This window comes from Jaculus jaculus, chromosome 8 (genome assembly GCF_020740685.1).
Source record: "Jaculus jaculus isolate mJacJac1 chromosome 8, mJacJac1.mat.Y.cur, whole genome shotgun sequence".
NCBI classification, from domain to species: Eukaryota; Metazoa; Chordata; class Mammalia; order Rodentia; family Dipodidae; genus Jaculus; species Jaculus jaculus.
In genome coordinates this window covers 36428339-36451449 of record NC_059109.1, presented here as the reverse complement: position 1 = coordinate 36451449, position 23111 = coordinate 36428339, and the positions used below count along the sequence as shown (strand labels likewise).

Genomic DNA, 23111 nt, shown 5'->3' with positions numbered 1-23111 from the left:
CACCGGAAGGCAGGCTCCAGCTAGCCTTGTGTCAGCAGCGGTGAACACCATGAGATTCTGCCTCAAAAGAGGTAGAAGATGAAGACCGACACTTGAAAGTTGTCCTCTGACCTCCACACACATGCCATGACATGTATGTGCCTGCACTTCCACACCCACATATTCTACATGCACCACACATGAGCCCAAATGTATGTATTGTGCCCCTACTGCAAACAATAATACAAATATAACTAATTTTTTATTACCTCAAAAATGCCTACAGACTAATGTAGAATTTTATAATCTAGGTTATTTAATGATGATAAAATCACAACTTGAGCACGAATATTTCTTTAAGTGTTATGGAAAAGAGGACACTATCCTTTTTATTTACTTTTTAGATATTTTCCTGTAAATGAGGAGACACTGTGAAGAACCTTATAAATCATTGACAAAGGTGTGGCCTAAATCGTATTTCCAAATGTCAAAATAGTTTCCTATGTTTGACTAAGTTGTTGGGGCGGGAAATGATCTTATATCTTCAGAACTGTCCTTTGGACATCCTTTGTCTCCGTAAGCTTGAAGGGATTTTCTCACAGTGTCTTGTTTCCAGTGGTCCTGCTGCATTACTCAAGGAGCAACAACTTCAAAGTTCAAGAGACAACTAGAGAGAAATCAAGATTAACAGTGATGCCAGGGGAGCTACAAGCTCCAAAAAGGGTTCTCCACACCTACCCCTTCCCCACCACCAATCAACATGTTAGAGGTATGCCTTCCCACACACTGACCCTAAGTTTGAATGTTGGGGCAAATATATTTTAAGCCATGAATTTATTTAAAAAATTAATTTTACAACAGAAATTCCAATAGGATATATTTAAACTGGAAATTATGGAAAAAATGCTATCATTTCCCTTAATTAATATTACTTGATGGGAAAATCCCAGAAATTAAACAATTATGTAAGGATGCTCTCAACTTTCATCAAAGATGCCGATGCGAACTGAAGCCAAAACATTACTTTTTTTCCCAAGTCCTGTTCATATGAAGAAAATGCTTTTTTCTACAAAAAATGTTCTTTAAATAGTGACTCCAGGAACAAGCAAAGTAACTCAGGAGTGAATCATACTTAACCATTCTAGATTCAAGGCCTGACCTTATAGAGTCTTAAGACCACATTACATGGAGAAAAAAATTTTTCTCACACAGCAAAAAATAAATAAATAAAATTTTAAGGCTTCTGTCAGTTCAAAACTTTCTCTCTCTCTTTTTTTTTTAAGTCACAGTTTTTTAGTCAGGAATTGAACCTCATGCTAAATGCAGCTGTTGAAGAAAATAGGTGTGTACAGGAAATGAGAGAGTGACAGGGAACAGTTAAAGGGCATCTTTATCCAGTCTTTGGAAAGGCTTATGGAAAATTTGTCCAAGTTTTTTATGGAATGACAAGAAGAGTCAAATATCTAAAATTTACATTAAAAACTAACCCTGGAGATATTTGGCAGAATTAAAGAGTGATAAAATGTTTCAACTTTAGGTATAGGAAAGGGTATGTGTGTGTGTGTGTTATGTGTTGTATTTTAACTAAGGGATTCTAAAATGAGGTTTTTGTTTTTTGTTTTTTTTTTTGTTTTGTTTTGTTTTTTGTTTTTCAATGTAGGGCTGACCTGGAATTCACTCAGACTCATGGCAATCTTCCTACCTCTGTCTCCCATGTCCTGTACTTTTTAAGTTTCATTTATTTTCAAGCAGACAGAGATAGAAGAGAGACAGACAGAGAGAATGGGCACAGCAGTGCCTCCAGCCACTGCAAGCAAACTCTAGGTGCAAGAACCACTTTGAGCATGTGGCTTTATGCGGGTACTGAGGAATGGAACCCAGGTCCCCAGGTTGTTGGGCATTGCAGGCAAGTACCTTGACTGCTGAGACATCTTCCCAGGCCCTTACTTTTGTTTCTTATCTAGAAATTCCTACGTATATTTATTTTTTTAAAATTTATTTATTTATTTATTTGAGAGCGAGAGACACAGAGAGAAAGACAGATAGAGGAAGAGAGAGAGAATGGGCGCGCCAGGGCTTCCAGCCTCTGCAAACGAACTCCAGATGCGAGGGCCCCCTTGTGCATCTGGCTAACGTGGGACCTGGGGAACCGAGCCTCGAACTGGGGTCCTTAGGCTTCACAGGCAAGCGCTTAACCGCTAAGCCATCTCTTCAGCCCTCCTACGTATATTTAAATAACAGAAGCAGTCACTTCTGTGGGATCTTAGGACACAAATTGGGATATTTTTTTTTTCTCGAATTTCCTTAATCCATACATTTTCTAATAATCCTTCCTGTCTGCTATTCCCTACACTTTTCTCTGTGTCTACCTGTGAATTAAGTACACTAAGTTACAGTATTGAGTTCAGAACATCAAATAAATTCTGTTGTATGCTTGGCAAAAGAGTGAGTCTGGTTTGTTTAAGAACAAATTCTCCTCAAGAGACATAGCTCAGAACTTTCAGCTCCGCAGAGATGGTTCTTCCCTCTCAGGGCCTCTCTGCAAGCTCCTGCTTCCACCACTAACTTTAACCTGGTCTGCTCACACATTCACCATGTCTGGGGAGCCTGGAGGTTATCTTCTTTCCTTCTCTCATTCTCTTGTCCCACATTAAAATAGCCAACTTGTTAAGTGCTTTGGCCTTTCAGAGATGAGCACTCAAAATACAGGAATACATAGATGTCTTTTTATATAGGCTCTTTCTAACCAAATTTAGCTGCAGGAGGATATAAAAGACAAATGTGTTGACAAATGACAAGATGTTAGTTACTGTAAAAATATTATTGCACACACACCATTTCCTGCTATGGTGCATATATTGACTTTGAGTTTGTTCAGGATGAACTGCCTATTAAGAGAAACATCTTGTCTTATGAGCTGCTCAAGCCTGATTTTTGAATCCTCTGGATGTAGCTTGCCTGAATTAATAATCACCAATAGATGGAAATTTTCCCCTGAAAGTCCACAAATTTAAAAACTGGATTTCATTTGACCAAAAGTGGTTTTGGCCAGAAATACATACAAATATTTCAGATAAAGCGTGAAGAGGCTGTGGCTCTGGAGACATGTGGCGCTAACTGCCAGCTTCCCTCCGCTGACAGAGCGCCCATCAGTGGGATGCATGGAGAGGCATGCGACCGCTTGAGTTCCTTATCTGTATTTCACCTAAGTCAAAGATCTTTTGACATCAATCTGGCATTACAAATATCACTGATGTTTGTGGGGACTTTGGAAACTATAACCTCTTAAGTGTGAATGCATACTTGATTCTAATATATTGGCTAATAAAGAATATGTGCTATATCTATGAGTAATCATGTAGTCCAATTTCTTCTTTAGCTAAATTGAATTATTTCTTAATATTAGATATTGACTATTAAAACGATGTCAGGAATTCATGCATAATTGTTATTCTTCATCATCTTGGCACACTTAAATCTAGGTTCATATATCACATAATCAAATTTGGAGCCAGTCACTGGTACAAGTGACACATAAACAAACAAAGACTTGAATGTGCTCCTCCTCAGCAATCCAGGACTTACATAGAGGTCAGCCAGACTTTCGTCATGATGTCACAGAGGGCTTCAGTGCTCAGCTGAGGTTATGACCCAAATCTTTTCTTCTATTGAACTCACACACTTGTGCCCAAACCACTCTAGCCAAAGGCTTTTCTACATCCCTAATGTTAATGACAATTGTCCTGGTGGTTTATGTTATGTCTGGACAGGGTGTTGTGAGCAAGGCCACCCTGGATTAGACAAGGCTCAGGGTAGACACAACACTAAATGCAAGGCTGTATTTGGGCATCAGCCTGGACAAATTGTAAAAGTGTCTGGTAGAAGTCTGTCTAATGAGCCTTCCCAAGTCCCAGTACAAGCTAGTGGCTGGAGTTGGTAAACCCCTCAACAAACTGCATTTTATTAGGAAAAAAAAAAAAAAAAAAAAAAAAGGTATCCAATACTTTGTCTCATCTGTAAAGTTACTTCTTATATTTTTCCTGTCACCTGTTGTGGCCTTCATATCTTCAAGAGTCACCAGAACCAGACGAAAGAGGCAAATCTTTTGCTGTTAGGTCATCAGGGTGGAGTGTCTGTTGAGGTCAGTATTTCTGAGCGTGGTACAGGATGTGAAGCTTTCTGAACCCTGGCTCAGTGAAATCACTGATTAACCAAGCCTTTGCTCTTGTTTTTCCACAGCAAAGAGAAGAAAAAAAAAGGTATAGCTGAAATGACTCAGGAGAAATGGGTAGGATGCATTTTCCCAGCCTAGCAAGCTCCTCTCCGCCTTCCCCACCCCACCTCACCCACAATGCACTCCCACACACCATCTCGGTCTCCTTTTCATTTTCTTCCCTCCCTCTTTGGCTTGTGCTGTTCTTTTTTGGTCTCTGGCCCTCGTTATGACAGCTGATTGACATAGCTGGCAGTTCCCTTGGTGTCTGGTTAGGCAGAATTCCCCCTGTAAGGCTGGGATACAAAACAAAGAACAGACAACAGTGCAGAAAGGAAGACTGAATAAAACAGAACCAGGAGAGGAGCAATATTGTTTGCTGAAAATATTTTTAAATTTTTCAAAAAGAGGGAGCAAACCTTTACAAGATTGCTTTAATCGTCTGTGTTGCCTTTCCCTCTATTCTCTTTCTAGCCACCGCTCCCCAACCCACATGCACATGCACTCCACTGTTTGGCTTACATTCCTCCATCTGCTTTCTTCCTTGTCTTTTTTTTTTTTTTTTTTTTTTTTTTACCCTGAGTCATAAACATTTTATCAGTCAGAAGTCTCCATATGTCTGACCTTTGTCATGCCCAAGCACTTGTTTTCTCTCCTTGGATTTTTTTATATTTTTTATTTTTACTAGAACAGGAGAATCATAACCAACTATATCACATGAAATTGGGAGCAATTACTGTGTGAGCTTCCTTCCATTTAAAAGCTTTCTTCTACTTGGCAGAAAACCAGATGTCAGGTTAACCCCAATATCACTACCATACAGGGTCCAGCACCCTTAACCTACAACACCCTAACATTTTCTTATGTGATGTATGCCCACTATTCTTTCATTACTTACACATCTATTGAGTGGCTTATTTTCCTAAGATGTAAGTTTTCCATCATATTTCAAGGGTCATATAAAATTATGCTCTACTGAAGTTATAATAATAAGTCACATTTCTTGAAAGTAAGTATGTCTTTAAGTATGTCTTTTGATGTATTAAAACATTTAATGACAGAAATTCAGGCATGAACAACAAGCCTTCTATGTTAGTTCCTGATTTTATTTAATAAAAAGACCATCATTTATACTGTGTAAGGTAGAGATCTATTACATACAGGGTCTAGGATGTCTAGGATGGTGTTTAAACCCCTTTTTTTTGTACAGTGATGTACAAAATTTGAATTCAGTACTTTGCTGTTGTTCACTTTTAAGTACTTAGTTTTCCTGAACATTGAAGAAGTTTCCATGGACTTTCTGTCTCCATGGATCACACTCACTTTATTTTATAGCATTATTGTGGTCTGAATCTGAAATAATCTTCCACAGGCCCATGTTTTCATGTTTCCCACTGGCAATGCTATGGAACCTTTGGAAAGTGGGATCTAAATGGTAGTTCAGTAGGAATGGAGATGGCTTTGGAGGCCGTGCTGGTCCCCTGGATCCTGCCACTCTGCTTCCTGAGCCTCCATGATGTGAACAGCTCTGCCACATGCTCTTGGCAACATAAATTGAGCTATACTACCATGTCTTCCCAGCCAGGATGGACTGACACCTCTGAAACCATGAACAAAAGTAATTTTTTTTCTTTCGTAACTCACTTCTTCTAGATATTGTACTCACAGTGATGCAAAGGTAGCTAATATAAATGTGATAAAATAGTTGATATGTCCAATAAAACACTTGCATCTAGGATATATGCAGGGGTCTTGTGGTAGTTTCAGTGGATGGTCCCCAAGATTCAGGAGTTTAAAGCTTGTAATTTATATCTCCAGCCACCTGGCTAGAGGAGGTGTCACTGGATGCAGATCCTTGGGTCCCTGCCTAAAATGTCACTAGGGGTGGCTCTATTGCTAGCCTAACATATGTAGAGCAGTCTGAGTTCTTCCTGGGTTGCTTGAGTGTGCTTGCTTATGGTGCTGTTGGTGGCATTTTTCTCTGCATGGACCTGTAAAGGGGACCAGCTTTTTCCACCATTATGGAACATCCCCTGCATCTGTAAGCTTAAATAAATCCTGTTCCTCCCATAAACTGTGCCTGGTTTGTACGTTCAACCCAATAATGTGAAACTGATTATGACAGGCCTTAAAGCTAAGAAAATAAGCAATTTATTTCAGACTGGCAAAAAAAGAAAAAAAAAACAATAAAAGGCACAGGTACAAAATTAGATTATGAAAAGATGTTCACTATTATTGGAAATATAAACTGGAACCAAGAGATATCATGACACAGGGCTGGGTAGAGAACATATACTGGTAAAATGCTTGCCTTGAAAGCACAAGGACTTGACTTCGATTCTCAGTACCCAGGTAAAAATGCAGGACACAGGGGTTGGCGAAATAGCTTAGTGGTTAAGGAATTTGCCTGTAAAGCCAAAGGACCCTGGTTTGATTTTCCAGGATCCATGTAAGCCAGATGCACAAGGAGGTGCATGTGTCCTGAGTTCATTTGCAGTAGCGAGGGGCCCTGGTGTGCCCATTCTCTCTTTCTCTCTGCCTCTGCCTCAAATAAATAAATAGATAAATAAAATATTTTTTTAAATGCAGGGTACTGGCACACATCTATGATTCCAGTGCTGGGGAAACAGAGCCAGGACAATCTGTGGGGTTTGCTGGAAGGCTAGTTGAACCTAATTGGTGAGATTCAGGCCAATGAGAGACTTTGTCTCAAAAAGAGGAGGATGGTGTTCCTAAGAATTACACCCAGTGGTGCCTTCTGACCTCCATTGCATTTGCACACATGTGTATATGGTACCCACACATATGCATATAAACATGCATCCATATATATATACCATACCATAATAACTTGTACACACATGCAAAAACAGAACTATGATAAGGTGTCTATTAGACTAGTGAAAACTGTAAATGTCATGCTAAGGGCTGCTCAAGTTGTGGTGGAACTAGAACTTCTAGACATTGCTGGGGGGAGTAACAAAATAATGTAACTACTTCAGGAAAGTTTGATATTTACTTAAATGCACACTTATGATCTATGTATTCCTTTTCTTAGTACTTTATCAAGACACATTAAAGAGCACAGTGACTTACCATTTTTGCAGCAGCTCTGTTTGTAATAGCCCAGACTGGAGACAGTCAATATCCTGCAATAAGTGTATGAAGTGATTGTGACAGATCTGCAAACAGAAAATTATGCATCCTTTAAAAACAATGACCTAATAATACAAACATGCATCGATCTGAATAAACTTGAGAATAATTACTCTGAGTACACAAAAAAAAGAAAAGAGTATAAACTTGATGAGTTAATCTATATAAAACAGCAGAAAATTCAAAACGAATGTTTAGTGACAAGAAGTGCATCAGCAGGGCTGGAGAGATGGCTCAGCAGTTAAGGCGCTTGCTTACAACAAACACCTGACAGCTTAGGTTTGATTCCCCAGTACCCACATAAATCCAGATGTACAAAATAGTAAATGTGTCTGGAGTTATTTACAGTGGCCGGAGTCCATGGAATGTCCATGCTCTCTCTATGTTTCTGTCTGTCTACCTGTCTTTCTCAAATAAATAAATGAAAATATTAAAAATAGAATCAGATCAGCAGTTGACCAGAGAGTAGCACAGGTAGGTAGGAAGGACTCGGGGGATCTTTCCAAGGAAATGAAGATGTTTATCCTTTAGGAGGTGCTGGTGGTTCCACTTGCCAACTTTCATCCCTTTAAAGACACATTGTTTATAGCATGCCGAGCATACCTCAATAACACTGTGCTGTGGAGAGATATGGTGACTTGCCCTCGGAGAGTAGAGTTCTTCACTGCTTTCTACCCCTACATTAAATTGCATTTCATTTTCTTTTTAGTTCAGTTTTGATTTTCCTTCTAGCCCTTTCTCTTCATTGTGTGGTATAGCACTGGCGTAGGAGATAGCACTGGCAGCAGATTCTTTGTTCATTTAGCTAAGATCTCACATTGTAGTCTATGCTATCCTGGAACTCACTTTGTAGCCCAGGCTTGCCACAGACCCACATGAATCCTCCTTCTTTAGCCTCCTGAGATTGCAGGTGGGGGCTTGACTTGGCAGTTTTGAGAGTTCAAAGGAGCGAGACAAGGACAATGCAACCCTTAAAGCTTTCTGTTCCTGGAGTGAGTAAACCTTCTTTCAAGTTTTCCCATGGATCTTAAATTGGCCCTCCACACTACTGTGGATGATTTGGGGCTCGGCACTTCTCCTCCTGTTGCTTCTCCCCATATTCTGTCTTGCTAATGTCAGTAACAAACAGGACCTGCATCTTAAATGACTTATCCATATTTACTTAACTCCTGGACTTCTTGGAGATTCCTTGGCACCTAGTTCTATCTTAAGGGCTAGCTACAGGTTTGTTATGATTATTTTGATGTGACCATACATGGTTTTCCATTTATTTTTGTACAGACTTGGGAAATTTCTGAGTCTTAAGTTGAGGACAAGAGGCAGAGTGACATATAAAATACACATACTAATACATTGCTTCAGTTTTGAAAATGATCAGCAAGCAAGTATCCATCAAAGGCCTGGCAATACACAGTACATGTAACATAGCATGTAGAATTAGAATAAATAGAGCCTTAATGACTGCAACACTTTAGGTGCAGAGTCAAAAGGGAAAACATTGAGGAAGTAAAGTCAGAGGTGAGAGGAAACTTTGAAAACTCAGGATCATGCATAAAAATGGAGCAGTGTTTGAGATTAAGTGATGACTCCAAAGACCAGGTGGAGAGGAGTGAGAAAACAGTGACATAGAATGAATGTGGATTTCTTTAATAGTGACCTTTGTTAGAAAGAAGCTATGTGGTTTGTGTTATGATGAGAAACCAATATGGAGGAAAGAATTGGTGGTTTCAGATCACTAGAATCCCTATCCGGAGGATTTCCAAAATTTTCCCAGTATGCTTTGCAGTAAATCCAGGCGCTGAGAACATAGAGATGATAGACTCCATCCTGTCCTGCTAATGAAGTAATAATGGTTTAGCAGAGGGATAGGCAAGTAGACTTACCTATCAATTACATTAGCCATCTTAAATTGGCTGTGTCAGCACTGTGTACTCAACTATAAGCTTGTTGGTAAATTTGATTCCTATAAGGTATCTTAGAATATCTCTAATTCCTTCTCCATGTAACTAATGAACTTGTAGAAAATTTAAATAGCTTGTCTAAGATATAGCTCATGAAAAGAGGTTTTTCCAGACTCCTAGCAATCTTTTTTTTTTTTTTTGCTAGTCATTGTGAAAAAGTCTTTATTTTAAGAAAAAAATTTAGCTAACAAAAAAATTTAACAAGTTTTACTTAGCAAAATACACCCAAAGGAAATCACAGTACAAAGAAAGCTTTAAGTCAAGGCATCACCAATTCCTACAGTATTAGTATTGTGTCTCAATTCTCAAAACTAATTTTTAAAAAGCTTAAAACTGATCCTAAAAAATTTAAATGAAAATATAAACTAGAATGAACATGAGAAATGCTTCTTTAAATCAGGGATCAAGCACCTTTGAGTTCTCCAAAGTACATGTCCCCAATGTGTTCACTGTGGTGTGCTGGAAGGATCCACACTTCATGTACTTAAAAGCTACTTTGAACTCAGGTAACATCAACCTGAAGTATACTACCAAAATGTTAATTGAGAAAAGCGAAGAAAATATTTTAGTTTACTTAAATATTGCATGCTGGAAGAAAAGTGTGCATGAGAAACACTGAAGAGGTAATTTCTTAATCCAGATTTCACAAACTCATGGTGCAAAGTAGGTCCCACAGCTTCCTCTCGTTATAAACTGCTTTTCACTGCTTGTTGGCTGCCTGTGAAATTTTGATTGAAATAACTCAAATGTTCCTACAATGCTAATCATATCCACCCATGCTGTTCTGACCACTGTAGCTGGTCTGGTAACAGCCACTCACTGACTGACTCTCCAGGCCACTATAGGTGGCCTGAGCTGCTGACATGCCCGTGCCCTGCATCACCTGGCTGCTATAAGCCCCACTGCTGGCCCCCGTTGTTGAATTCAGAAAGAGTTCTACATATCTGTGCTGCATGTTGGCCCTGTCTTTTGACATAGCTGCCACAGCTTCTTCATGGGTGGCAAACTCAACATGAGCTTCACCCGTCACTCTTCCATCAGGGCCAATTTTGATATGGACTCTCACAGGGTTGAGTGGAGAGAAGAAGTTATAAATGCCATTTTCGGTTGCTTGGTAGGGCAGGCCCCTCATGTGGACGCAGTGGTCACTGGTGCTCTGCACTGTGAACTCACTGTCTCCATGTCTGTGGTCATACATTCCTGAGAGGCAGTTGCTGAGGTCTCTCCCAGACAGGTCTGTGGTGAAGCCACAGCTATCGCTGAAGCCACTGTACTCCTCACAGACCCTAAATCCTGCACTATAGGCACCAGGCCCCATCCTATCCAGGCCAGCCTGCTTCACAATGCCAATATACTACAGCTGTGCCAGGCTGGTCATAAGGCCCAGGCCTCTGCATAGACATGAATTTCAAAGGTGGATCTGAGTATAACCTAACTTCTTCCTGACTGCTCTTGAACACCTCAATGTATCTGCATTCTATTCTCTCCCTGTGCTTCCCCAGAGCCTTCTCAGCTAACTCCTGCGAGGCAAACTGAATGAAGGGCTCCCCTGTAATCTTGCCCTTCGGGTCCACAGGTAACGTGATCCCATTTGGCACAATTTCTAACCCTGAGAAGAACTGAACAATTTCTTCCTTTGTGCATCCAAATGGGAGTCCCCGAAGCCTTACAAAGCCATCGTTGGCACTGTTGGCGCTGTTTGGACCGCTGTGCTTCAATACCCAATCCATCTCAGTTCTATGTGACTTAAACACCTCTATGTACCAATGCCCCATGATTTCCCTGTCTTTTTTAAGAGCCAATTTTACATCATCTTCTGACTCAAGTTCAACAAAAGCCTCACCACTCTGCCTCCCTTCTCTAGTGTAAATGAAATGAACACCTGCAACCCCATCGTGAATTGTGCAGTCAGAGAGGAAGTTTTGCACATCCTCAACGGAGCAGGACCAGGGCAGGCCGCGGAGTTTGACCACATAGCCTTCACCTCCCTCAGGGCCCAGCATCATGGACACTTGAAAGGGCTGATGTCACAGAGGCTTGGACAGAGTTTTTGTAGCTTGCAGGGGAGAGGGGAGGAGAGAATCACAGATGCCTTCAGGAGACACTTAAGGAAGTTTTCCACTGACGAAAACAGGAGGGACTTGTTTTCAACAAGCAAGCGCGGCTCGCGGCCAGACCCCAACTCCACCCGATGCTTAGAAACGCAGAGGGCTCTGCGGAAAGTCCAGGTGCATCTTTTTGCTGTTCTTAACCTCGGTCGCTGCCCGAGCCGGACGCAGAGCGGGGCGCAGGGTGCCGAGCCACCACGAGGAGCAGGAGGAATCTAGTAATCTTTTTTATTTGAACAACAAGACACCTTACTAAACAAAAAAGTTGATATTATTTTTAAATAGCCTTTAAGTTAAAAGAAATATTTAACTCCATATGGTCAATTCTAGTAAAAATAGCAGACATAAGCCATCCTACTACCAACCTCTAGAAATAATGGGAACACACACACCAAAGTTTTAGTGCATATCTGAGTTTGAAAGGGGAAGGACAAGGGAAAGTCCGAGGTGACAGAAACAAGAAAACTGAAAGCTCTAATTATAAGCACAGGAGCTGACACTGCAACTCCTTGGGGTAGGTCCTGGGACCTGGCAGTAGCCAGAGGATTTGGGCTACTAACATGTTTCAAAGACAGGAGACAAGACCTTGGTCTTATGTGACATAGGATTCAGAACTAAACCCGAGCTTGAAGGGAGGACCTTTAAAGCTATGGGTTCAGAGAGGAACAGAAGAAGAGGAAAACAGACCACCACTCAGGGGATATGAGAAGGAATCCTGTCTATGGGCTCCGGGAAAACAAAAATGGTAAATTAAGATTGTACATTGATCACTGTCAGAAGTCATGTTACCTTCTTAGTTCAGGATTCCCTCCATATCAGAAATTATTTATTAAAATAAATTAGAGTTAGGGATATAAGAAAAACTAAAACTATCAGAGATAAATATTTTGTTAAGTCCAGGAGCAGAAGACACACACACACACACACACATTCACAAACAAAATCATAATCAACACTTAGAAAACACCCATAAGTGAGAGCAAATGACAAAACAAGGAGGATTTGCTTCCTATTCATTGGACTTGGTTCATTGTCACCTCTCAGATGCAGGTATGTGCCCTTGCTTAGGGCTTCCTATAGAGCAACAGCTGAAGCCTTGCCCACAGCAGGCTGCATAGTCCAGGAATGAACTCCTCCAGAGAGGCTTTCATCTGATGATGAGCATGTAAGCACCCCATGCCCCTCACTCCTGGGAGGGGAGAGACGTCGATGTTACTAAAGCACGTGTCTTACACTGCTCCCTAAGAGTTTCCTTCACCTCTCAACACATGAACATGAATCTTTTTATGTTTAACTTTTGGGGATACTTGAGAAAATAAGTGAAGAATTTGGATAAGAGTACAAAACAAGTATATAAAAGTGTTAAGGGGGGCTATATAGATGGCTTAGTAGTTAACACACTTCCCTTCTAAGCCTAATGATCCATGTTTGATTCCCAAGTACCCATTAAAGCCAGATGCACAAAGTGGCACATGCAGAAGCTAGAGGCCTTGATGTGCCCATTCTCTCTCTCCCGTTTCAAATAAATGATTTTTTTTTTTTTTAATTAAGGGACTTAAAGAGGAACAGAACTAAAGGTCAAGAATGAAACCCATAGCAAAAGAAGAAGCAAAGTAGAAAAGAAAGTTATAGAATAAAATTTGTAATCATTGTAAATTCAATAAGTGGTTTAAGTAGAAGATATAATCTAGGTGCCAAGAGTCATTGCATAGATCTCGGGAAACTACCAAGAATACAGCAAAAAACAGTGAAGGATGAAGATTAATAGAGAGGGTGGATATGACCAAAATACCATCTGTGCATGTATTTTATGTCAATATCATCATGAAAGATATTATTTGTATATTTAATGTAAGTTAATTAAATGAAATATAAAATTAATTTTCTTTTTTAACATACAATTTTTTTTAAATAAAAAGGTTACACACATAGACTTCTACTCTTCCTGACCCCAATTCTCTCAAGAGCCTTCTTCGGTGGGGTTATTGCTATTCATTATGGAATCAAGAGGCCTCAGTCAGTCTCTGTGGGAATGGGTGAAATATGGTGTCTCAGGGTATTTCTACCCACCCTGAGGCTCTTCCAGTCTTTCTGTTCCCTCTTTCATGATACTCCCTGAGCCTTGGTGAGCTAGACAGGGCTCTACTTTAGTGTTGCTTCCTCTGTAGATTCTGGAGTTATGTTCTTAAGAGGTGTGAGTGACCACAATGTATGTCGTCATTTCCTTGGAACTGGTTTTCAGGCTATGTGTGAGAACAGTATTTGTGTTACAGCTTCCCCTCTAATGACTTCTGAGCCTGACAGAGAAGGTGGTGATGACCTCCTCCTGGTAGACAATTGGCTCTCTCTTCTTGATATATTGATACATCCTTGTTCTCCCCCACATTCTCCTCTATCTTTAAAATAGAGCAGATTCTCCAACCAAAAGTGAGAATACTTTGAATAGAAGGGGATAAGCCTAGTAATTAAGAAAGATATGTTGTTGTGAATATCCATTTTTTCATAGAGAACAGCAGAGGTTCTCTCTGGAGCCTATTGGTTTCCTGTTCTAGGTAATCTGGCTTGGTTCCCAGAGCCAGATATAAATTCTTCCCCACTGAGTGGGTCTCATGTCCAATCCCTGGGCAGTTTGTTACCTACATCAGCTGTGTAGCCCTATTGCACAAGTGTATACTTCCTGCTCAGCTGATTGACTTTGTAACTGGCAGAATCTTCTGCTGAATCAATCAGTTGGCAAGTGCTTTTCTCTATCCATTCTCCAAGCACTTTTAAGCATTACAGTTGCTAGCTGGGAGGGAACTGGACTGTGCTGGATCTCACTTCCAGCACAATCCCTTGATGACCCATGGCTGCTGGCTGTGGTGTCTTCAGCATTCAAACCACCACAAATGGTAAGAAGAAGGGTTTTAAGTAGAAACAGGAGGGGGAAGAGGAAAGGTAATTGGAGAGACTGTGATCAAAATACATTTTACACATGTATGAAAGGTTCATTTTTTTTAAATTATCAATCCAATATAATGCAAGAAAGAAGAACCAGTAACAACAACAACAACAACAACAACAAAAAGACAAGGAGAAATCACAAAAATGCTATACATATCCCCAACACACATCAGTTATCACAATGAAAATCCACACAGTAAAGAAACTCCAAGAATGAATCTTTAAGTGTACTCATTATTTTTAATCACATTAAAACAAATTAAGGTAATTGAGAGCAGGCTTATGTTTTCATATGGTTCTGACTTGTTTCCCAGCTCTAGCTATGGGTCCTGTACCACTGAGGGGATCAGTTAGCCAAATCAAGAGCAGTTGGTTTCACACCATGTCTGTGAGCCACTATTGCACTGTGTGAGCATCACAACTGGTTATTTGCTGCTAAGTAAATTAGACCATGAGTTGCTTGGACAGATATTGGTCATTTTCCTCCAGTCACCCATGTAGCACCTTCTAGCACTAAACATGCTGTCTGGGGACTGACTCTCTTTCAGTTTCCAGCCATGCCATTCCATTTTACATGTCAACCACATAAGGTGTCTTCAGCAGTAGGGTCTTACCACTAACCTTTTGGTAGGTCATCAAGTACTCTGACAGAAATCTGTCTTTCGTTTAGGAAACCTTGTAGGTCTCTCTGATCAAAAGCTCATTGTGGATGATAGCCACATGCTGGTACTGGAAGTTGCAGGTCAAGCTACCACCAATTGTGGGCTACAAGAGGGCCTACACTTATTAAATTCTCTATTAAAAAATAAGGGTTATCTTATTTGTCCTGGTGCTAACTTACTCTCCTTTGGAGAATCTGCTTCTCTTTTTCAGATAGATGTAGATCCAAAGGACAGAACCACCCCATCATACCTCAAAAGGGGCCCCAGCTGAAACTAAGAACAATTGGCGAAACAAGCAAGGGTGCTGTTTCCTTGGTGAATCAGGTACCAGCACAAGGGTGAAGGAGATCAACACAGAGAAAAATCAACTCCTACCAAATCAGAGATCCAGAGACCCAGAGACCCAGAGTTCCCCAACACCTCATCACTGAAGCAGACCAAAAATGAACCCAACATGGCTCAGGGAAATTTTGTGGAAGAAGGGGCAGAAAGAATGTCAGAGCCACATGTTGGGTCATGATATGCAGAGACATTTATTTGTCCTACCCATAACTGTGGGCTAACTCCACAATGCATGACCCATATACCTCAACAAGGAGAGAGGGGGTAGGTTATGGATGACCCTAACAATTGTACCAAATTGGCTGTCTTCGCTGAGTACAATCTAATTAATAAAACTAACTAAATAAATAAATAAAAACATAGTAAGGTAAAACAAATATGAAATTAACAGTGAAAGAGCATATTTAAGCATATTATCAGCAATTAAAAATTAAAAATTTTGTAACCATTGGAAGATTAGAAAACTTCATATTATATCAGTTAGACACTACCATGTAAGGAAGTAATCCAAAATTTTGTATTTTTAATTTCTCATGAATTTCAGGTCACCTGGGAAATTGTACTGATGTAGTCTAGGACTGACTAACCTTGACTGGGCTCCCCCATGCACCTGCATTCAGCAGGGGTGGTAGCAGCTGCTGAACTAGGAAAGCCCTATCTGCTTGTAAGCCTTTGACTGGAGGAAGGGAACGGGTTGTAATCGGAACACATGCTTCTCACTGTGTAGCATATTACCTTGAGCAGGTGTAGAGTTCTAAGGGAGAAAAGAAATACACAAAGCCTCTTGAAGCCTAAAAGAAGCGCATTATTTTCTGCAGCATTTTATTGGCCAAAACAAATGATAATAACAACTCAGAATCCAAGGGTGGCAAAACAGATTCTACCTCTTCTTGGGAGGAATCACATATCATGGCAAAGAGCAGGAATACCTATGGAGACCATTAAATGGAACAATCAATGAGATTATGCTCCTGAAACCAGTAAATAATAGCAAAGGCAATGCAAATTGTTATGATATCAGAAAAAATGTTGTTTTAAGGTTAAAAACACAGTAGGGATAGACAGTAAATATTATGAAAAATGAACATACCATCAGAAAGTTAACATAACATCGTACCAAATTTTATCTCACAAAAATAATCCTAAATGGGGCTGGAGAGATGGTTTAGCAGTTAAGCGCTTGCCTGTGAAGCCTAAGGACCCCGGTTTGAGGCTCAATTCCCCAGGACCCACGTTAGCCAGATGCACAAGGGGGAGCATGCATCTGGAGTTCGTTTGCAGTGGCTGGAAGCCCTGGTGCGCCCATTCCTCTTTCGCTCTCTGCCTGCCTGCCTGCCTGCCTGCCTGCCTGCCCCTCTCTCCCTCCCTCCCCCTCCTCTCTCTCTCTTTGTCACTCTCAAATAAATAAATAAATAATTTTAAAAATTAAAAAAAAAACTCTTGGCTATACACACCAAAAGTGAAGCAAAAATGGAAATTGGGAAAATGCTTTAGATCTGAAGAACAATGACTATGTCTCACTTTAACATTTAAAGATATAGATAAAGTCATACTTAGAAGAAATGTATGGCTGTGGGATACTAACTAGCAAGGAAAGGATGAGGAGAAATATAGTAGTTAATGTCAATTCAATATTAGTGCTCTGTATAATTTCATTTAATCTCAGAACAACCATTGACTTAACTATTACTATCATTATCTTTGTTTTACAGATAAGAAAATTGAATTGTAGAGCTGCATTATTTTGTTTGCATTTCCACCATGATAGGATTCAAACAGGCTTTCTTACACCAATTATACCCATATGTCTTATAGAAAATGGCATAATGAAGTTGGTCCTCTGTATCTGAAGATTTCATATCTGTGGATTAGACCAAGTATTAGAAATATTTCAAATAATCTTTTGCATTTGCATTAAAACTGTACACACTTTTAAATCCATCATTATTCTCTAAACTACATAATGTAACAACTATTTACATAGCATTTACATGTTACTTAGGTATAATAGGCAATGTGGGTATGACACAAAGTGCATAGGAAGATGTAGTATTCTCTTGGTATCCACAAGGATTTAGTTCAGGGATCCCCATCCCTACTTTCCTTCATAGATCCTGTAGATAACAAAAATCCACAAAGGCTCACTCAAATCCTTCAGGTAAATTGATATGGTTGTTTAAATATAGCCTACTCTCATCTTTTCATATACTTTACTTAATATATGTTACTTATAAAACCTCTGAAACATAAATGCAATATAAATTGGTAATATACTGTACTGCTTAGAGCAAAATTTTGAGAAGAGCTTCTATACACGTTTAGTACAGATTTGTTTCCTGAAATATTTTATATCCAGGGTTGATTGAGTCTGCAGACATGGCACTAATGTATATGGAGAGCCAACATTACACAGTGATGTGGAAAGATACTCAAAACATATGTGTAAATGAAGCAGCAATATTTTTCATAAATTTTATATGTAAATCCACTGTGTAATATCAAATTCCAAGAGCATGTGTGCACATTCATAGATTTATGTAAGTGGTGATTTTATCTCTTAAATGTGGGGAATGAAAGAAAACCGAGAGTGGTAGTGGATATCCCATTTTAGATCACATACTCACTGGTTGAATATTTTGAAAATATGAATGCACTTGTATAACTTATATACTTAAAAAGCCAGAGGAGATGGGAAATATGAAATTAGAATATGATGTTGGAAAATAATTCTATTAAGAAAACTTTAGGGCTGGAGAAATGGCTTAGCAGTTAAGCACTTGCCTGTGAAGCCTAAGGACCCTGGTTCGAGGCCCAGGACCCACGTTAGCCAGATGCACAAGGGGGTGCACGCGTCTGGAGTTCATTTTCTGGGGCTGGAGGCCCTGGCGCACCCATTCTCTATCTATCTGCCTCTTTCTCTCTCTGTCTATCACTCTCAAATAAATAAAATAAACAAGAAAAGAAAGAAAACTTCAAAGTTAACCATATATGTGTATATATATATATATATATATATGTGTGTGTGTGTGTGTGTGTGTGTGTGTGTGTGTGTGTGTGTGTGTATGTACATAACTATTTTGTCAGTTTTGTATTATTCTCAAGTTGAAGTAGCACTCAGTGAGAGCTAAGAAAGATTTGATTATATGAAAATTCCTCTAATTTATTTTACATACAAACCATGTACCAGCCACTGTTATGCATTCTGTATCATAATAATGAATAAGATCATACCTTGGTGGGTATCTGTGCTCTATATCACCTGCGATTATCGGAAGTTACTGGCTTAACATAGGACTCCGGGAGGGAAAAGGGGGGGGGGTATTGAAACTGAGAAAGACATAAAAATTTAGTGAGCACCTATTATGGTTTGTATTGTAAATGTCCCTCAAAGGTTCACATGTTCAAGGCTTGGGTAGCAACCTGTGGCACTACAGGGTAGTGGAACCTGTAAAGAATGGGTCTATTGCAAGGAAGTTAGGTCACTGAGGGTATGACCTTGAAGAGGACATTGGGGTCCTCACTCTTTCTTTTCCCTTCCCAGCTGTCATGAAATGAGCAGGCCTCTTCTAAACATTTGAACATGATACCTCACCACACAGCCAAGCAACAGAGTTAAATGACCATGGACTGAAAGTTCTAAATCAAAACCAAAACCATAACAAAACAAAACAACAACAACAATAAAAACACCTTCTCATCTTTATCTTTTTTTAAAAATTTTGTTTTGGTTTATTTTTATTTATTTATTTGAGAGCAACAGACAGAGAAAGAGGCATAGACAGAAAGAGAATGGGCGCACCAGGGCTTCCAGCCACTGCAGACAAATTCCAGATGCATGCGCCCCCTTGTGCATCTGGCTAACGTGGGTCCTGAGGAATCGAGCCTCGAACTGGGGTCCTTAGGCTTCATAGGCAAGCGCTTAACCACTAAGCCATCTCTCCAGCCCACATCTTTATCTTTTTTCATTGATTTTTCTCAGGTCATTTCTCAGAACAATAGAAATCTGAATAGCATAGAAAATTGATACCAAGATGTAGAGTTGCTGAGACCATACCTGAAAATGTGGGTTCAGAAGCCTATGAAATCGGATTGAGAAGGAATTTGGAAAATTTTGGAGAAATAGGCTAGAAAAAGCTTAGATTTCTGTAAGAAGAGCTTAATGGGCAATTCTGGTGAAGGCTTAGAAGACCAAAATGCTGATAGGAACCCAGATAGTAAAAGCTATCTTGAGATTTTAGTTGGTAATGAGAAGGTCTCCATTCTAAATTTGACTAAAGGACAAAATGACTTGAATGCATTTTTAAAAACATTTTATTTATTTATTTATTTATTTATTTATTTATTTATTTAAGATAGAGAATGGGAGCCAGGGCCTCCAGCCACTGCAAATGAACTCAAGATGCATGTTCCCCTTTGTGCATCTGACTTACGTGGGTACTAGAGAATCAAACCAGGATCCTTTGTCTTTTCAATCAAACTCCTGAACCACATAGCCATATCCCCAGCCTTTGCAAGTATTTTTGTCCATGTCCTGAGACTTTGTGGAAGGCTGAGATTAAAGGAAAGGGACCCAGAGAATAAAACTTTTAAGCAAGACATCACTCAGAAAGTGACAGGGGAATTTCTGACTGTTTTAGCCAATTTTGTAGAAAGAATAAGAATATTTGAAAAGCTGCAGTTTGATTAGAAATAGGGCATGCTTAATGGAGCAGCCAATGGATGGAATAAATATCAACATTATTAGAAAGTTAGTGCCTGGGATTGGAGTGATGGCTCAGTGCATAAAGTACTTGCCACACAAGCTTGAGGCTGGAGTTTCCATCCCTAGTTTCTTGTGTGGTAGTACATGTCTGTAGCCACAGCAGTGGGGAAGTAGACATGGGAAATCCCTGAGATTTGCTGCCTTGCTAGTCTAGCTAAATTTATATGTTCTAGGCTTAGTACAAGACCCTATCTCAGAGAGTAGAGTGATTGAGGAAGATGCCCAGTGTTGACCTCTGGTTTCCACACCCACATGCATACACAAGCCTGTGTAGTATGTTTAAGTAGTGAGTCAAAGAATCACAAGAGCAGTAAAAACCCTAATACCAACAGTGGTAGCAACTGAGTCAAATAGCATGTACTCTGCCCTACAAACATGCTTAGTTTATCCAGCACTTCTTCATCTTCATCTGACCCCTCATTTTCTGAAATCATACTCCTGGCTTTTTTAGTTTTACAAAGTTTCAGAAACACATGGCATATAATTCTATCTACTTATCAAATCATTCTTAGGTGTTTTCAAAGTCAGTTTTTCTCCCTAGAAATACTACTAGAAAGCATTTAGGCACATATTTGTTTAATATGCTTGAGACAGTCTTCCTTCCACACATCCCAGCATAGGTAAGGGACTGCCCCTCAGCTCCAACATCCCTACCACACTCTGCCACATTCCACTGTAGTTATCTTTCTTTCCAGTAAGATTGTCTTGTACATCTTTGTGTTGAGTCTAGCAAATATTCTATAACATTGTAACATTTTATTATTTATTGGGTGTATGGGTTCAGTGTGTGTATGTGACTACACATGTACATGTGTCCTCATGCATGTGGAGACCAAAAGTTGACGTTAGGTGTCTTCCTCAATCACTTCCCCACCTTATTTTGAGACGTAGTCTCTCACTGAGCCCAGAGCTCACAGATTTGGCTACATAAACTAGCCAGACTGCCCAGGGAATCCTCCTATATCTGCCTCCTCACTCCTGGGATTACAGGCCTGTACCAGTAACCCTGGCAGTTCACCTGAGTGTGGGAGATTTGAAGTCCTCATGCTTGAATAGCAAGCACTTTACCTATTGAGCCATCTTCTCTGCCCCAATTACTTTCTTTGTGAGAATGAGTCTCTCTAACCCTTATCCTCTGGTTTATGAGCTTTAATTTCTTAAATTCATTGGACAAGAATCTAGAGTACTCTGAATTTGTTGATACATTGGTGTATTATCGTACAAGAAATCCCATAATCCACATTTCAAATCCACTGACTCAAATTTAGTAGAAAATAGCACCTGTCCATGAAGAATAGCTAAAATCCAGCTTATATGTCTCAAAGTGTGGGAAATACTTCCTCACTGGCCAAGTCTTCTCTATATTGGTTGTTTTCTCTGTCATCAAAATAGTGGTGGGTGGGCTGGAGAAATGGCTTGGCAGTTAAGGTGCTTGCCTGTGAAACCTAGGGACCCAGGTTTGATTCTCCAGGTCCCACATACTCCAGATACACATGGTGGCATATGAATCTGGAGTTCATTTGCAGTGGCTAGAGGCCCTGGCATGCCCTTTCTCACTCTCTCTCTTTCCCTCTCTCTGTCTTGAATAAGTAACTAAATAAATAATAATGTAGAATATTTTTTATTTATTTGGGAGCAACAGACAGAGAAAGAAAGAGGCAGACAGAGAGAGAGAGAGAGAGAGAAAGAGAGAGAGAATGGGCGCACCAGGGCCTCCAGCCACTGCAAACGAACTCCAGATGTCTGTGCCCCCTTGTGCATCTGGCTAACATGGGTCCTGGGGAATCAAGCCTTGAACTGAGATCCTTAGGCTTCACAGGCAAGTGCTTAACCACTAAGCCATCTTTCCAGCCCAATAATGTAGAATTTAAAATAAAATAGTGGTGGGTAACCAGAACTAAATGATAAGATGCTATTGCTGAAGACACCAATGTCATTAAGAGACATTAAGAGATCATATGGGAACTTAGATGGAAGACAGATCCCTGCTGGATAACTCTCATAGTAAGATTTTGGAGGATAAAACTCACCAATAGTGTCAACAAGTAGTGGATCCTGCAAACTACAAAATCAGCCAAACGAGATGTACCCACAGGTACAATATAGTATATAGTAGTATATAGGTTATGGGGCTAATAAACTGCTCTTTGATTGGCTATGACGCCTGCTCAGTGAGAGAGAACTCATGCTTGCTATTAAGAGCTAAGCAGAAACCGATTGCTTGTAAGGTCATAGACACAAGAAGAAATCTTCCACTGTTCTTTGGCTAAAAGGAGAGATTTAACAGGCCCAGAAGTATTCTAAATATCTGTGCTTACCCTTTGATCCATGCTTCTGTCACTCTTGGTGAGAGTTCTAGATAGTGGTAAATACCAGGAAGATCCAAGTTCCATCCGAATGACAAGAAAAGAAAGACGACTGCCATCACAAGATGAGTCATCTCTATCACACCCATCAGGGCACAGAAAATATGATAGAAGAAATAGTGGGTTAAGCAGGAGTACTAGGATGAGAACCTCCTCCAGGGAGATGGTGGTAAAAACTGAGAAGACCCAAAATTCATCAAACAGAAAATTAGAGGGTTCAAGAGTTAGGGGACATTGCAGAAGACAGTCAGAAAGAATTTAAGAGCCACAGAATGGGAAGATATACTCTGAGGCATTTCCTCCTACCCTTTACCCAGCAACTAACATGTGCATCATGACCCCACAATGATTAAAGATGCCACCACTGAGGAGGGCCCTCAGTGGAATAAGGGCAGGGGAGAGGGGACATAAGAGTATAACATAATGGGAATATGACCAATTTTCAATATTTTTATATATTCAAATTCTCAATAAAAATAAAAAAAATAGGGCTGGAGTGATGGCTTAGCAGATAAGATGCCTGCCTGTGAAGCCTAAGGACCCATGTTTGGTTCTCCAGGTCCCATATAAATCAGACACAGGTGTACAAGGTTACACATGCACACAATGTGGCACACAT

General features: G+C 40.0%; 1 pseudogene; it reads right to left on the bottom strand.

Annotated features, from left to right (window-relative positions):
* Nucleotides 1-9946: 9946 nt before the first annotated feature.
* On the bottom strand, nt 9947-11332 carry LOC101617650 (annotated as a pseudogene).
* Between the last annotated feature and the right edge of the window lie 11779 nt (nt 11333-23111).